The 14,491-nt window shown below is 51.3% G+C and overlaps 1 protein-coding gene and 6 non-coding genes across 10 annotated transcripts in view; 5 read left to right on the top strand and 2 right to left on the bottom strand.

Moving 5' to 3' along the window:
- LOC127587210 (histone H4) overlaps window positions 1–14,491 on the top strand; it is a 226,995-nt gene that overhangs the window by 204,796 nt on the left and 7,708 nt on the right. The window lies entirely within an intron of this gene.
- Window positions 3,145–3,218, top strand: trnan-guu (transfer RNA asparagine (anticodon GUU)). Its single transcript has one exon. It is a non-coding gene; the product is annotated as a tRNA-Asn (tRNA).
- Window positions 4,727–4,800, top strand: trnan-guu (transfer RNA asparagine (anticodon GUU)). Its single transcript has one exon. It is a non-coding gene; the product is annotated as a tRNA-Asn (tRNA).
- Window positions 5,718–5,789, top strand: trnaa-ugc (transfer RNA alanine (anticodon UGC)). Its single transcript has one exon. It is a non-coding gene; the product is annotated as a tRNA-Ala (tRNA).
- On the bottom strand, window positions 6,369–6,529 carry LOC127587288 (U1 spliceosomal RNA). Its single transcript, XR_007958769.1, has one exon. It is a non-coding gene; the product is annotated as a U1 spliceosomal RNA (small nuclear RNA).
- Window positions 8,078–8,149, bottom strand: trnag-ucc (transfer RNA glycine (anticodon UCC)). The gene has a single exon. It is a non-coding gene; the product is annotated as a tRNA-Gly (tRNA).
- On the top strand, window positions 8,668–8,739 carry trnad-guc (transfer RNA aspartic acid (anticodon GUC)). The gene has a single exon. It is a non-coding gene; the product is annotated as a tRNA-Asp (tRNA).

The raw sequence follows: 14,491 nt of genomic DNA on the forward strand, positions 1-14,491 counted from the left end.
GAATATACTGATGTTTGAAATTATCTGTGTGGATGGCATGCAAAACAAAGTTTCTTTCACTGTCTCTTCCAACATGTGACAAAAATAAACCAATTATAATTACAATTATGAACAGAGCTCTGAAACAGCCGTCGAATTCTGTCAGAGAGAATACTCAAAAGACCGATGTTCTCGTTCAATCTCTTTATTACTTGATCCGAGGAGAGAGCACCAAGCCAGGCACCTGCGTCCAGGACCGGGTGGTCTCTGAGACACATTGATCTACATACACTGTTATACTTTTCCAGAGGTGCAAACAATTACCATACAGGGTACGATCATGCATTAGTCAAGCAGCATTGCACTTAGTTGATACATCGTGATTGGTTACAGACAAAGGATTTTTTTTTAATTACTAAAGCTACTAAAGCTATAGTTCCTTAATCTTTCCAGACCACCTTTGCATACATTAGGTTTCTCATGGTGGGCTCAGGGTCAGTTTAGTGGAGCAAGAGTCAATTGTGCAGACTTGCTGAGACAGGAACTGATTGTACTGGTAATATCATACCTCAAGGCTGAAGAAAACTAGCTGAAGAAAGCAAAATCTCTGGAGCAAGGCACTGCAAAGCAAAGCACATGTATTTCAAGCAGTCTATTACAGCCATAGTGATGTACACTTTAATTCATGTCTCAAGGCTCACAATCTTTTACTCACCTAACCTTTCCTTATACTTTATAAAAATTCTCACAGCCTTTTACCGCTGTTGCGGACGTCAACCTGGCCTCCCCATCCCAGAGATATCCCGTTTGCCTCATGCACCCTTCCCCAACTCAACTCTCATTCTGAAAACAGCTGGTTACCTCTGCTTCCGATTCTCACACAGAGTGTCCGACCTGAAGCGTAATCCCTGTTTACCTTTCCACACATGCTGCCTGATCTGTTGAACGTTTCCAGTATTTTAAGAATCTCTCTACCTTCTGCTGCTCCTTTATATTGCCCCTTTCCGCCTTCTTTCTCTCTCTCTCTCTTTCTCTCTCTCCCTCTCTGACTCTCTCTCGCTCTGTCTGTCTGTCTTTCTGACTGTCTGTCCATATGTCTGTCTCTCTCCCTCTCCCTCTCTCCACGACTGCCCACATTCCGTCGCTCTCCCGGTTTCCCTCCTGTATCCTGACCCTGAGACCCTCCTTTTCCTTGCTCTTCACTCAAAGACATCTCACGTATTTAGCGGTATTTGCAACGTGCAATTGCAATCCTTGAATTAAGTTTCATGAACAGGAATAAACTGTTGTATAAATGTGGAAAAAACACCATTAAATCTTCCTGCAGCTTCCTCTGTTTCAGAGAACTAAATAGTCCCACTATTACAATTCTTTCCCACAGCTGGAGTGTCCCAGAGCTGGAAATATCCCCATAAATCTCCTCCTCCGTTACTACAATCTCAGTTGTTCTATAATAGGGCCATGGTCATAGAGTCACAGAGTACAGAAACAGACCTTTCTGCACCCTGGGTCCACACTTCAATCACCTATTGACACCGATCCCATTTCATGCCCCCCACATTCCCAGCATCCCCATTCCCACATTCTACAGCTCACCGACACACGAAGAACATTCTTCGGGGACAATTACCCGACTGACACATGACCTCTTTTACCTTGGAAATACTCTCGGGTGCAGTGGTTCTGGTTACTGCTGAAAGTCAAGGATTATCAGCAGCCGACTATGGACAGGATGGCAGAATGGTCCTCCTCGCTGAGTAGTAAAACAAATGCATAACACGCTGGAAATACCGATCAGGCCAGGCTGCATCTGTTGGAAGAGAAAGAGAGCGACCGTTTCAGATCAAACGCCGCTCGTCAGAACTGAAAATGGGACAAAAGATGCGGGGAGGGATTTGATCCTGAAACGTTAACTCCAGTTTCCCTTCCCACGGACGCGGCCTGGTCTGCTCAGCATTTCTGCTTTATTTTATACATCCGACAATGTGGTTCATTTTCACTTACTTACCGATATAAAATTCGACCATTTGCTCCGGGCCCGGATCTTGTGGCCCAGAGTGTGTGAGGAGCAATGAGGGTCATCTCTCACTCACTGAACCCTAGACAGCGTCGGGTCCACGCTGCTGAACCTCTCCTCACAGGTACAGACCCTGTGAATCCTTTGCTGCACTCCCTCGGTCACAGAGTGTCCTTCCTCAGGTAGGGGACGCACCTGTACACAGGAGGCCGGGAGTCTTTGCATCTCCCGGCCTCAAACGGCGGTGGAAGCAGAGATATGAATATTTTTGAAGGCCAACATGGATATATGAGTAAATCAGCAAGGGGTGAAAGGTCAAGCGGGGAGGCGGGTAATGTGGAGTTCAGTATCCAATCAGATGAACCGTGACCTCACAGAATGGCGGAACAGAACGTGAATGGCCGAGTGGCCTACTCCTGCTCCTGATTCTCATGTCCATATATCCCAGGTGCCGTCTCACCAGGACGCTGTAGAATTCCAATGAGACGTGTTTGCTCCGAGACCCAAACTCTCTGCAATAAAGATCATCATACAGTTTGCCTTCCCACTTGCTCACCGACCCTGCATGTTAATGTTCAGTGTGTTGTGCACAAGGACACCTGGGTTCCTCACAACACCAACACCGTTCAATCACTCACCATTCAATGAAATCCATTTTCTGATCAGCACGTCACCATTTTCCACAGAACATCCCACCCGCCGTGTCTTCACCCATTCCCTTCGCCTATCAGTATCCCCCTGGAGCCTCTCCGCATCCTCTTCACAACCCGCACTCACACCCAGTTAGTGTCATCAGCAAACTTGGATATATTGTCCGTGGAATTCAAACAAACTGCAGCTGCTGTAAATCTGAAGCAAGAACAGCAAATGCTGAACAGGCAGCATCTGTGCAAAAGAGAAACAAAGGGAACAGTTTATGTTGAAGATCCTTCACTTTCCGATCTGAAACATTTACTCAGTTTCTCCGTCCACAGATGATGCCCGACTCGCCGATGGGTTTCCACTGTTTTTTTTTCTGTTTGATATTATCCGCGACTCCCTGATTCAACCCATTGACGCAGATTGTGAAAACTCGGATCCCAACACCGGTCCCTGGTCACCGCTTCCCAAGCCGGGAACGGCCCATTGATTCCAGCTTCCTTCAGGGTGTCTCTGTGGCGCAATCTGTCAGCGCGTTCGGCTGTTAACCGAAAGGTCGGTGGTTCGAGCCCACCCAGGGACGCTGGCGATCCGGCAGCTTTTGCTTCTGCGTGTCATTGTCAGCTGGGTAACACTGCGCTGTCCGGAGGCGGGCGCTCCCTGCTGATGCCTCACTGGGCTCAGTGGGAGCCCTCCCTGCGGGGTCTCACGTCCAGAGCCCGGATGTTCTGCTTCTCTTTGACCCGAGTGTACTGGTGTGCTGGCGCAGCGGTAGCGTGCTGGGACCATAACCAAGAGGTAGAATGGATCGAAACTATCCTCTGCTATTTGTGTTCGTCTTAAATTCTCCAATCCACGCAATTTACTAAGGGTGCGCGGCGGGGGAGAGTGGGGGATTAGAAACGTCATTAACACACACACTCACACACACTAGTGTTAAGATGGGTAAAGACAGGGGGGAGCCGATCAGGGATAAAAATGGGGATGTTCTCGTGGAAGCACAGGGCGTCACAGGGTAACGGAATGAGTGTGGGGACATTCACCAGGACGTTGCCCGGAAAGGATCGCCTCAGTTATACGGAGAAACTGGATCGACCGAGTTAATAATCCTCGGAGCAGGAGGACAGGGGGATGCAAAATTATGGGGTAGATAGAAGGTAATTTTCCTCCTTAGCAGATGTGTCTAATAGCAGTGGTTATCCGAGGAAGAAATTCATGAAGAGGGTGGTTGGAATCAGCCCGGAGCACAGCCTTGTGATCACCGTCACTCCCCTGCCAGGTGAGTACACTGGACCGTGCGGCACCCGCTGCTCCCCATCAGTCACTACCTCGTCCGGACGTGTTGGTCTGAGAATTGATGCAGCCGTGAAGTCACCAACATTTAAATCCCCGGTAAAGAGATGTTGCATTTGTGGTGCGCACCTGTAAATACGAAAAGTAAAGAAATCCGCTCCTGATGTGTTTGCAAAGTCAACAGTTCAGTTTGGCAAAGAGACAAAGTGAGCTGCTGGTCCTTCTACACTGAAGAAATCCAACATTTGTTCAATCACATCAACAGGACTGAGAGGTTTAACGAGACCCCGGGATTGGATACTGTTTCTGAAGAGCGCCTCTCAGTTTCCCACCTTGCAGCCCATCCGCCATGTCGTCGCCCATTCCCTTCACCTGTCGATATCCCCCTGAAGCCTCTCCGCATCCTCTTCACAACCCACACTGACACCCAGTTTTGTGTCAGCAGCAAACCTGGATATATTGTCCGTGAAAGTCAAACAAACTGCAGATGCTGGAAATCTGAAGCAAGAACGGAACCTGCTGAAACACTCAGCGGGTCGGGCAGCATCCGTGGGGTAACTGACTTAACGTTTTAGTTCGAAGACCCTTCACTTCCAACCTGAAACTTTACCTCTGTTTCTCTCTCCACAGAAGCTGCCCGACCCACTGAGTGTTTCCATTATTTTCTGTTTTATGTTGTCCGTGACTCCCTGATCCAAAACATTGATGCATGTTGTGGAAAGCCGGGTCCCAGCACCGGTCCCTGGTCACCGCCTCCCAACCCGGGAATGGACCATTTATTCCCGCTTCCTTCAGGGTGTCTCTGTGGCGCAATCGGTCAGCGCGTTCGGCTGTTAACCGAAAGGTTGGTGGTTCGAGCCCACCCAGGGACGCTGGCGAGCCGGCAGCTTTTGCTGTGCGTGTCATTGTCAGCTGGGTAACACTGCGCTGTCCGGAGGCGGCCGCTCCCTGCTGCTGCCTCACTGGGCTCAGTGGGAGCCCTCCCTGCGGGGTCTCACGTCCGGATGTTCCGTTTTCCTTTCACCGGGATGTGTGAGTTTCATAAAGCAACGTCCTTGGAACTGATCAGTGTAATGTTGTGTTCATTTGTAGTTTGGTCTTAGGTCATTCAATTTGACTCAATAATTTCTACCCACGGACATTATCCAGAGAGAGGAGAGAACCTGGAACAGGAGAGTGAACTTGGATGATCAGCCATAAATTTACTGAATTGGGGAGCTAACACGGGGGGCCGAATGGCCTGCGCCATTTTTATCCTCTATGTTTCAATGGCAACGATATATTCTCAGCGGGAGAAACACGGGAGGGAGCTTACTTCCAAAGCTATTGCAACAAACAATCTGCTGGAGTAACTGAGGGGGCCCGACAGCATCTGCGTGGGAAAGGAGTTGTCGATGTTTCGACGTTCCGAGTCGAACCCCTGCATCAGGTCCCTACATTAGTCCTGATGCAGGGATTCGACCTGAAAAATCACCTGTTCCTTTCCTCCCACTGATGCGACTCGACCCGCTGAGTTCCTCCAGCAGATCGGAGACACAGGAGACTGCAGATGCTGGAATCTGGAGCAACACACAAACCGCCGGAGGGACTCAGCGGGTCAGGCAGCATCTGTGGAGGGAAATGGTCTGGGGACGTTTCGGGTCGTGATCCTTCACCTGGACCGGAACGTCGACCGTCCATTTCCCTCCATAGATGCTGCCCGACCCGCTGAGCTCCTCCAGCAGATTGTTTGTTGCTCCAGATGCAAGCGTCTGCCGTCTCCTGCGTCTCAAAACCGCTCCCTTCTATCGGGGATGTAGCTCAGTGGGAGAGCGCATGCTTTGCATGTATGAGGTCCCGGGTTCAATCCCCGGCATCTCCACGCTGGTGACCGTGAATTTTGAAGCAGTGCTCGGAAATTCTTGGAGAAACGCGATGCTGCCCGAACGCCAGTGATAAATCATTTCCAATCTTCTGGTCATCAACTCCCAGACATCCCCCCTCTTTGGTCCGTATCGTCCTTTTATTGATTCAGTTTCGGGATCTGAGCCTTACTGGTAAGGGCACGGGGTCAGGAGAAAGTATATCCGAGAATGACGAACGATCGGTTTGTGCCGGAGTGAAGCTCGGGGCTCGGGGCAGGGGCGGGATAACCACCCGCCGGCCTGTTACTAAACCGTCCCACGTGGGAGAGTCAGAAACTCACCCTTGTCGGCCCAGGTACAAAGCCTCGGCGGGGCAGCGCGCAGGTCTGGGGTGTGAGCCGACAACAGATTGTTCAGATAAAAGATCAGGAGACTGAACTGTCATTTGGAGAGGCGGAGGCGATAGAATTGACGAGACGGGCGGCAGCATCAGTCCCGTTCTGAACGCTGAAGGTCTCCGTTACCACAGGCGACAAAGGAGCATGCGGGGCATAAGGTCAGAAGAAGCCGAATGTAATTCTAGTCTTGACTGAAGATCAGGGAGAGCGCAAACACAGTCACCGCCACCACATATTTTACAGTCGAGTGTCCCACATTTGGGACATGGCAGGCTTCAGCACACCCGGAGTGCAGTGGACGAGTCTCAGCCCGGGAGAACAGCCTTATGATCCCAGTCACTGGCCTTCCAGGTCAGTACACTGGACCCTGCGGCATCCCGCTTCTCCCACCTGTCACTGCCCGGTCCGGCCGCGTTGCTCATAGAGTTAGAGAAACCTTTAATTCGCCGACCGTTATATCTGGAACACGGACACACAGAGGGGAAGATGAACAGAATGTCCGACAGCAGGGCCGCAGTAACAGGGTCAATGAAATCATGTCAAACACAGTCATTGCTGAAATGTCGTGAACGAGGTATCCGACCGGGAGAGAGCACAGACTGCACAGGGATGGTGACCGGATGGGGCGGGGAGTCAGGAACAGGGAAAGGAAGACAGAGAGACAGAGGAAGAGAGACAGAAGGGAAATGTCAGGAAAGAAAGAGAAGTCAGCGAGGGAAAAAAAACAACAAATAAAACTGATCGAAGGGAAGGCGGGACATTCACAGCGCAGCAACATCACACAATGTTTACCCAACAGCAGAGTGGCGCAGCGGCAGCGTGCTGGGCCCATAACCCAGAGGTCGATGGATTGAAACCATCCTCTGCTATTTACCTCGTCGGAAACAGCAATTTACCAATGAAGAGAGAATTCAATCTTCTTACACACAGACACAAAAGATGGGAAACAAAATAAAACAAAAACGGCCCGGTCAGCCATAAAAATAGGATATTCTCGTCGAGCAGAGGGGGTGACGGAAGCCCTGGCTGGACAGGAGAGGGTGCGGGGGATAATCAACTGGATGATGTCTGAGGTGGAGCGTTTCAGTTATGAGCAGGAACTATATAGATTGTGGTGTTTGTCCCTGGAGCGGATGAGGGTGACGGGGACCTTGCAGAGTTATCTCATATTATCAGGGGCGGAGATGGTGAGGAACTTCTCCCCATTGCAGACATGTTTTCACCGGAGGGCATCAGAGGAAGAAGTTCCTGACGAAGAAGGTGGTTGGGATCTGGAACCCTCCCCTTGAGTGGGTGCTGGAGGCAGGGACTCTCGCGGTGTTTGACAAGTATCCAGACGAGCCCTGGAATCGCCAAGGCACTGAAGGCAATGGACTCAGTGCTGTAGGAGAGATTATTCTGGATTGGTACTTGATGGTCAGCATGGACATGATGGACCAAAGGGCTGGTTTCCGTGCTGCATGACCCTGTGACTCTATATTACACTGTGAATGGAGAAGAGCGGGTTAAAGTTCCTCTGGGAACGGAGGGAGAGTGAGGGGAGAGATCCCACAGGGTGAACACAGACAGAGAGCGGGGGTGAACACACTGATGTCACTCAGTGTGAACACGTCACCTGGGACATGCTGGGATGTGTCCTCGGTTGTTGTGGGGATCTGAGACAGAGTGACAGCAGGAAGCTGCACTGATCCGTTCATCGATTTCCCGGGAAAAGGCGGGGGACGGGAATTCCATCCCTGATCCACTGACCTGCCCACAGTGAACAATAACTAATGGATCAGCGATGGGATCTCCCTGACACTCACTGATCGAATCCAGGAAGCCGCACGCGGGTTAGCAGCAGCAGACCGCTCGGCCCCTCGTGTTCTGCACAGATCGTGTTGTGAGGAGATTAAAAATCGACAACCTGCGATGGCCGGGAATCGAACCCGGGTCAACTGCTTGGAAGGCAGCTATGCTCACCACTATACCACCATCGCTCCGTGATGCTGCAGGAGATGCGGGTGCTGAACCGTCTCCAGTGCTGTTTGACTCTGTGACTCGATCACCAGTCCCCGAGCTGCTTTCTGACGGCTCATTCCTCACTCTGCTGCAGTCCCTGTTCCGTCCAGTTGATGTCGCCACCCTCCAACAGACCGGAGTCACACAGCTCCCAGTGATTATTCAGCCCGGATCGGACCGAAGCGAGAGTCGATCCCTGAGATAGTCAGAGGGCTACAAATCGTTTCCTGCCTCACACATAACTCAACTAGAAAAATAAATCCTGATATTCCTTTCCAACCACAAGCAGCTCGGCCCTAGTGGGAGCCCCACCTCCGGCCAGTCCTTGAACACAATAAGTGACTGAATCGGTGGAGAATCCTGAGACCCCTCCAGTCACACACTGAGTTGGGTGTCTGAAAGATACCTGTTAACAGTCAACAGTAAACACGGGGGTGATGCTGTAAACCATCCAGTACACTGACATCGGCATGACAGATCACATACTCCTGTCTGTTCCTCGTTAGTATAGTGGTCAGTATCCCCGCCTGTCACGCGGGAGACCGGGGTTCAATTCCCCGACGGGGAGACGGATTTTCTGCTTTCAAGGTTAACTGGAAACACCAGAGAATTTTTGAAAATAAAATGTAAAAGCGACAAAGCGTTTGGTGTCGCAGTGATCAGTTCATATTATATCCGGAATGTGGAACAGGCCGGTCTGCAGTGAGCCCGGGACGGGAGAGTCTCCCCTCCCGAGAAGAAGGGACCTTGCGTTCAGCCTCAGGAACAGCTGACACACTTTGCAGAGAACGATCCCTGGTGCACATGTTTTACAGCGGACGGGTCCCGGGTGTAAGCCGCCTTTTCCCTCCCCCAGCCCCGGACCCTTGGCTCAGACTCTGATCAAAGTGAACTGGGGAAAGGTCCGGCTGCGCCGTGTAGCCCCTGCCCCTGGCCCTGATTGACAGCGGCCGGCAGCGCACATGCGCCGTGTGCTGCTGCTCCGCCTGTGAGAGCCATTCCCTCAGCGAGCGACGGGAGCGTGTTTAAAGCAGCCGGGAATGGAGAGCTCCCGGGCCCGGGGGCAGGGCGCTGACAGCAGCCTCCTTCCAGCAGCGCATCGCTCTGGGAGCCGCTCCGCAGATGGGCTCAGGGATCGGCATGGAGTCCGGACCCGGGCAGTGGAGGCGGCGGCTGGGGGGAAGAGGCGGAGTGGTGCAGAGACTGGGCTCGGAACATGGAGTGAGTGGGGAGGGAGAGTCCGGTCCCTGGGCTGCGGTGGGCAGGGCTGGGGAAGAGCTGCCGCTGACGGTCACTGCTGCTTCCTTCTCCTCAGACCAGGAGGGAAAAGCCCCGGTCTGGTTCCTTTTTCCCCGTGTGTGTTGTTACTGGACAGTGAGCAGCGGACACAGAGCCGGACGCTCAGGGTGGGGGCAAGCTTTGCAAACACCGTCAGTTGCAGGTTCCTGGTGAGAAGTGTGGGGGGACACTGTTGAAACAGCAACGGTTTGGTTCCGGTTGAGCGGCGAGTCCGCCGGGAGAGGTGAGTGGAAATGCGAACGGTGTAAATCTCCCTGCTCCATGGGCAGTCCCATTCCCGGATCCGTGCCGGAATGTGGCGGTGTGTATGTCCCTCACTTGCTGCGGAGCTGCCGCCCTCTGCTGGTCGGCAGAAGCTGAGAGCTGCAGCCCTGCAGCGGCCTCATACACTGGCACTGGCTGCACCGGCCGCTTGACGCAGCCGTCTGCCTTTTACCTCTCCCTCACTGATCTCGTTTCCTTTTCCTTCCCACAGGGAGAGACTTCAATCAACTCTGATCTTCCCTCCTCCCGAGGCACAAGGAACAGAGCAGCCGCTCCATCTCTCACACACCAGGTAGGTTACAGAGCACAGCGACACCGACAGCTCATCAGTTCCACAGTGTCAGACAGCAGAGACATCCAGTCCCACTCTGAGCCCAAGGCCCAGACATGCATTTCCAATACAACAGTTAAAAAGCAAAAGAAAAAAAAAACGCTCCTTAAAGGTTAACCAAGTCAAATGTGTGTCTAACCACAGGAGATGGGCAACGGCCTTAAATATTTCTCATCTGTATTTACCGTAGAGACGGACATGGATGCTCGGGACCTCGGGAATGTTAACAGAAACCTCATTAGACGAGGTGTTGGGGGTCTTAAAATGCATAAAGGTAGATAAATCCCAGAGGCTTGTCTCCTCGGATATTGTGGGAAGCTCTGGAAGAAATTGTGGGAACACATGCAGAGATGTTTGTGTCACCAATAGCTGCAGGTGAGGTACTGGAACACTGGTGGGTGACTAAAGTTGTGCCTTTATTTCAGAAAGGCTGCAAGGAAAAGCCAGGGAACTATAGACTGGTGAGGCTAATATTGAAGGTTCAAGTCTGATCGGTGGGTCAGCTATTGGAGGGGATGAATTAACCTACCTGAACTGTTCCCATTTGTCTGCATTTGGACCACATCCCTGTAAACCTTTCCTATCCATGGAACTGTCCAAATGCCTTTTAAATGTTGTAACTGCACCTGCCTGTACCACCTCTTCTGCAGCTCATTCCATACACACACCACATTCTGTATGAAAACAGCAAAAGGCTAATCAGTGGGTAAGTTATTGGCAGGGATTCTGAGACAGGATGTACATGCATTTGGAAAGGCAGGACTGATTATGTATATTCAGCATATGTCTGTGTGGGGGAAATTGTGTCTCTTGAATTTAGTCGAGTGATTTGAAGAGGAGACCAGGAAGATGAGGGAGGTGTGGTAGACGTTGTCTGCATGGGCTTAAGCAAGGCCTTCGACAAGGTCCCGCATGGTTGGATAGTCTGCAATGTTAGATCACATGGGACCCAGGTTCAGCTGGTCAAATGGATACAAGTATTAGCTTGATGATAGGAGACAGCGGATGGTGATGTTGTTCAGACTAGTGGAATGTGACCAGTGGTGTGCTGCAGGGATCGGCGCTGGGTCTGCTGTGGTTCATCGTTTCTATGAAAGATTTGGATGAGAGTGTAGGTGGCACTGTCAGTAAGTTTGCAGATGAGAGTAAAATGGGTGGGATAGTGGAGAGTGAAGACATTGATCTGAAATTATAAAGGGACTTTGTTCAACTGGGTCAGTGGGCTGAGGAACGGCAGATGTATGTGAGATGTTGCGTCTTGGTAAGGCAAACCGGCCCTGGGAGTGTTGTAGAATGGAGAGACCTCGGTGTGCTGTTACCTCATTCCTTCAAAGTGGCAACACAGGTCGACAGGGTGGTGAAGAAGGCGTTTGACATGCTTGCCTTCATCGGTCAGAATATTGGGACATCATGTTCCAGCTGTACACGCCATTGGGAAAGCTGCATTTGGAGCAGTGCGTACAGTTCTGGGTGTCCTGCTGTCAGGCAGAGGTCGTTCAACTGGAGAGGGTGTAAAGGAGAGTTGAGGATGTTACTGGGAGTGGATGAGGGCCTGGGTGAAGAGGAGAGGTTGGATAGGCTAAGATATTTTTCCCCCTGAAGTGTTTGTGACCTTAGAGAGGTTTATAAAACCATGGAGGACATAGGTCAGGTGAACAGCCAATGTCTTTTCCCAGGAGAGTGGAGGGGAGTCCAAAACCAGAGGCATTGGTATAAAGTGAGAGAGGAAAGATTGACAAGGGACCTGGGGGCAGGTTCATCACACAGAACGTGGTGCGTATATGGAACGAGCTGCCAGAAGAGGTGGTACAGGCGGGTACAGGTTACAACATTTAAAAGGAAATTGGACCGTTCCATGGAGAGGAAAGGTTTACGGGGATGTGGGCCAAACGCAGGCAAATGGGAACAGTCCAGGAAGGCCACTCAGTCAGCATGGATGAGTTGGGCTGAAGGGCCTGTTTCGGTGCTGTATAACTCTGTGACTCTAAGGCTGCTGGTGTTGCAGAGCTGGGGGGCAGTGTCAGCAGTGAGAAGGTTGCAGAGAGGGTTTGGGGTGTAGACAGGATAAGTGAATGGGTGAGGACGGGGCAGATGGAACAGAATGTGGGGAAATGTGAGCTCATCCACTCCCAGAGGAAACACGGAAAAGGAGAGAACTTTTTCCATGGGGACAGAGTGAAATGTTCAGAGGGACCTGGGTGTCCTTGTAAACAAACCACTGGCAGTGACCATGCAGGGACAGCAGGGCATTAGGGAGCCGACAGGATGTTGTCCTGTGATGCAGGAGGATTGGAGAGCAGGAGTAGAGATGTCTCACTGCGATTATATGGGGCCCTGGTGAGAGCGCAGCTTGAACATTGTGTCCAGGTCTGGTCTCACTACCTCAGGAAGGATCTACCTGCAACAGAGGGAGTGCAGTGACTGTTCCCCACACTGACTGGACTGGTTGCAGGGAGGGCAGGTCCCCTGTGTGAGGGGACAGTGAGTGGGCTGGGCCTGTATTCTCTGGGGTTAAGGAGAAGAAGGGGAGATCCAATGGAGACTTGCAGAATTGTTGGAGGGTGTGACAGACCGGATACAGGGAGGGTATTTCTGCTGTCTGAGGGGTCTGTAGTGAAGGGTCACAGTCTCAGAATGAGGGGTTGGAGCTTCAAGGACAAAGTCCAGAAGCTGCTTCCTTCATCAGAGGAAGGTTCACCTTGATATTCCTGACCTGTGGACTGTGGAGACCCAGGTTCAGTATATTCAGGGCTGAGACTGATAGTTTCTGGGAGATATTTAGTCATCCAGGAAGTCACTGTACCTGTGGGTAGTGCAGGAGGGTGGTGCTGAGGTGAAAGACCAGCTGTGACCTCATTGACCGGTGGAGCAGACACGAGGGGCTGAATGAGAACATGCGGAACAGGAGCAGGAGGAGTGGGAGAGAGGGACGGATCAGAGGGAAGAAACATTGTTCAGCACCTTTACACACAGAGAATTCAGCGGCCCTGATAAACACGTCCCGGGCTGTTCAGAGCAGCGTGGGTGATGAAACCCTGCCCATCATTTCCCAGCCCTCTCTGGCTAGAGGTGGGGTGCCAGAGGACTGGAGGGCTGCTGACGTGGTTACAGAGGGAGACAGGGACAGACTGAATTATTACAGGCCGGTCACCGTCACAGCAGTGCTGGGGAATTACTGGGGAGAGTTCTGAGGGACGGCAGGAATCACCACTGAGAACGGCACAGAACTGGATTCTTGGATCGGGAGTGGGTTTGCCCATGGAAGACAGAGGGTGGTGGTTGATGTGGCTTATTCTGGTGGGAGTTCAGTGACTTGGCTGGAAAGGTGGATGGGTGGGTTAGTAACTTCACAGATGATACAAAGATTGGTGGCGTTGTGGATAGTGTTGAAGATTGCCAAAGGATCCATTGGGATATAGATGAGTTGCTGAAGTCGGTGTAGAATTGGCAGACTGAGTTTAATCTGGTCAAGTGAGTGGTGTTGCACTTTGGGATATCAAATGTAAAGGGACAGGACACTGTAAATGGCAGGACCATTAACAGTGCTGATGCATTGAGGAATCTTGGTGTTCATGTCCATAGCTCCCTGACAGAGGCTGCACAAGTTGATCAGCTGGCAAAGAAGGTGTACGGCAAGCATACCTTCATTAGTCCAGGCACTAAGTTCAAGAGTCAGGAAGTTATGTTGCAGTTTTATAAAACTCTGGTTCAGCTGCATCTGGAGTATTGTATTCAGTTCTGGTCGCCCCATTACAGGAAGGATGTGGAGGCTTTGGAGAGGGTGCGGAAGAGGTTCACCAGGATGCTGTCTGGATGAGAGGGCATGTGCTACATTGATAAATTGGTTTATTATTGTCACATGCTCTGAGGTACAGTGAACAAACTTGGGTGGTTTTCTCTGGAGCGGTGGAGACTGAGGAGAGACCCGATCAAAGTTCCTAAGATTATGAGAGGCAGAGATGGAGTTGCCTGCCAGTATCTTCTTCCCAGGATCAACATGTCTAACACTAGAGGGCATATGTTTAAGGTGAGAGGGGGCAAGTTCAAAGGAGAAGTGCGGGGCAAGTTTTTTTTACACAGACAGTGGTGGGTGTGTGGAATGTGCTGCCAGGAGTGGTGGTGGAGGCAGATATGATACCAGCATTTATGACATTCTTGGATAGGGACATGAATGGAGGGATACGGACATTGTGTAGGCCGCAGGGATTAGTTTACTTCATCATTTAATGATGTTTCATTACGTCGGCACAACATCGTGGGCAGAAGGGCCTGTCCTGTGCTGTACAGTTCCATGTTCTATGGGCACAGAATGATTCTCGAGGACAGTCAGTCGCACTTTGAGATGGGAAGGCTGGAACTGGTACGTCGATTTTTTTTTTCAGGAGAGTTGATGAGGAGAGTGTACATGATGTGGTCCACATGGATG

The sequence above is a fragment of the Pristis pectinata genome, chromosome 39 (genome assembly GCF_009764475.1).
Source record: "Pristis pectinata isolate sPriPec2 chromosome 39, sPriPec2.1.pri, whole genome shotgun sequence".
Classification (NCBI taxonomy): domain Eukaryota; kingdom Metazoa; phylum Chordata; class Chondrichthyes; order Rhinopristiformes; family Pristidae; genus Pristis; species Pristis pectinata.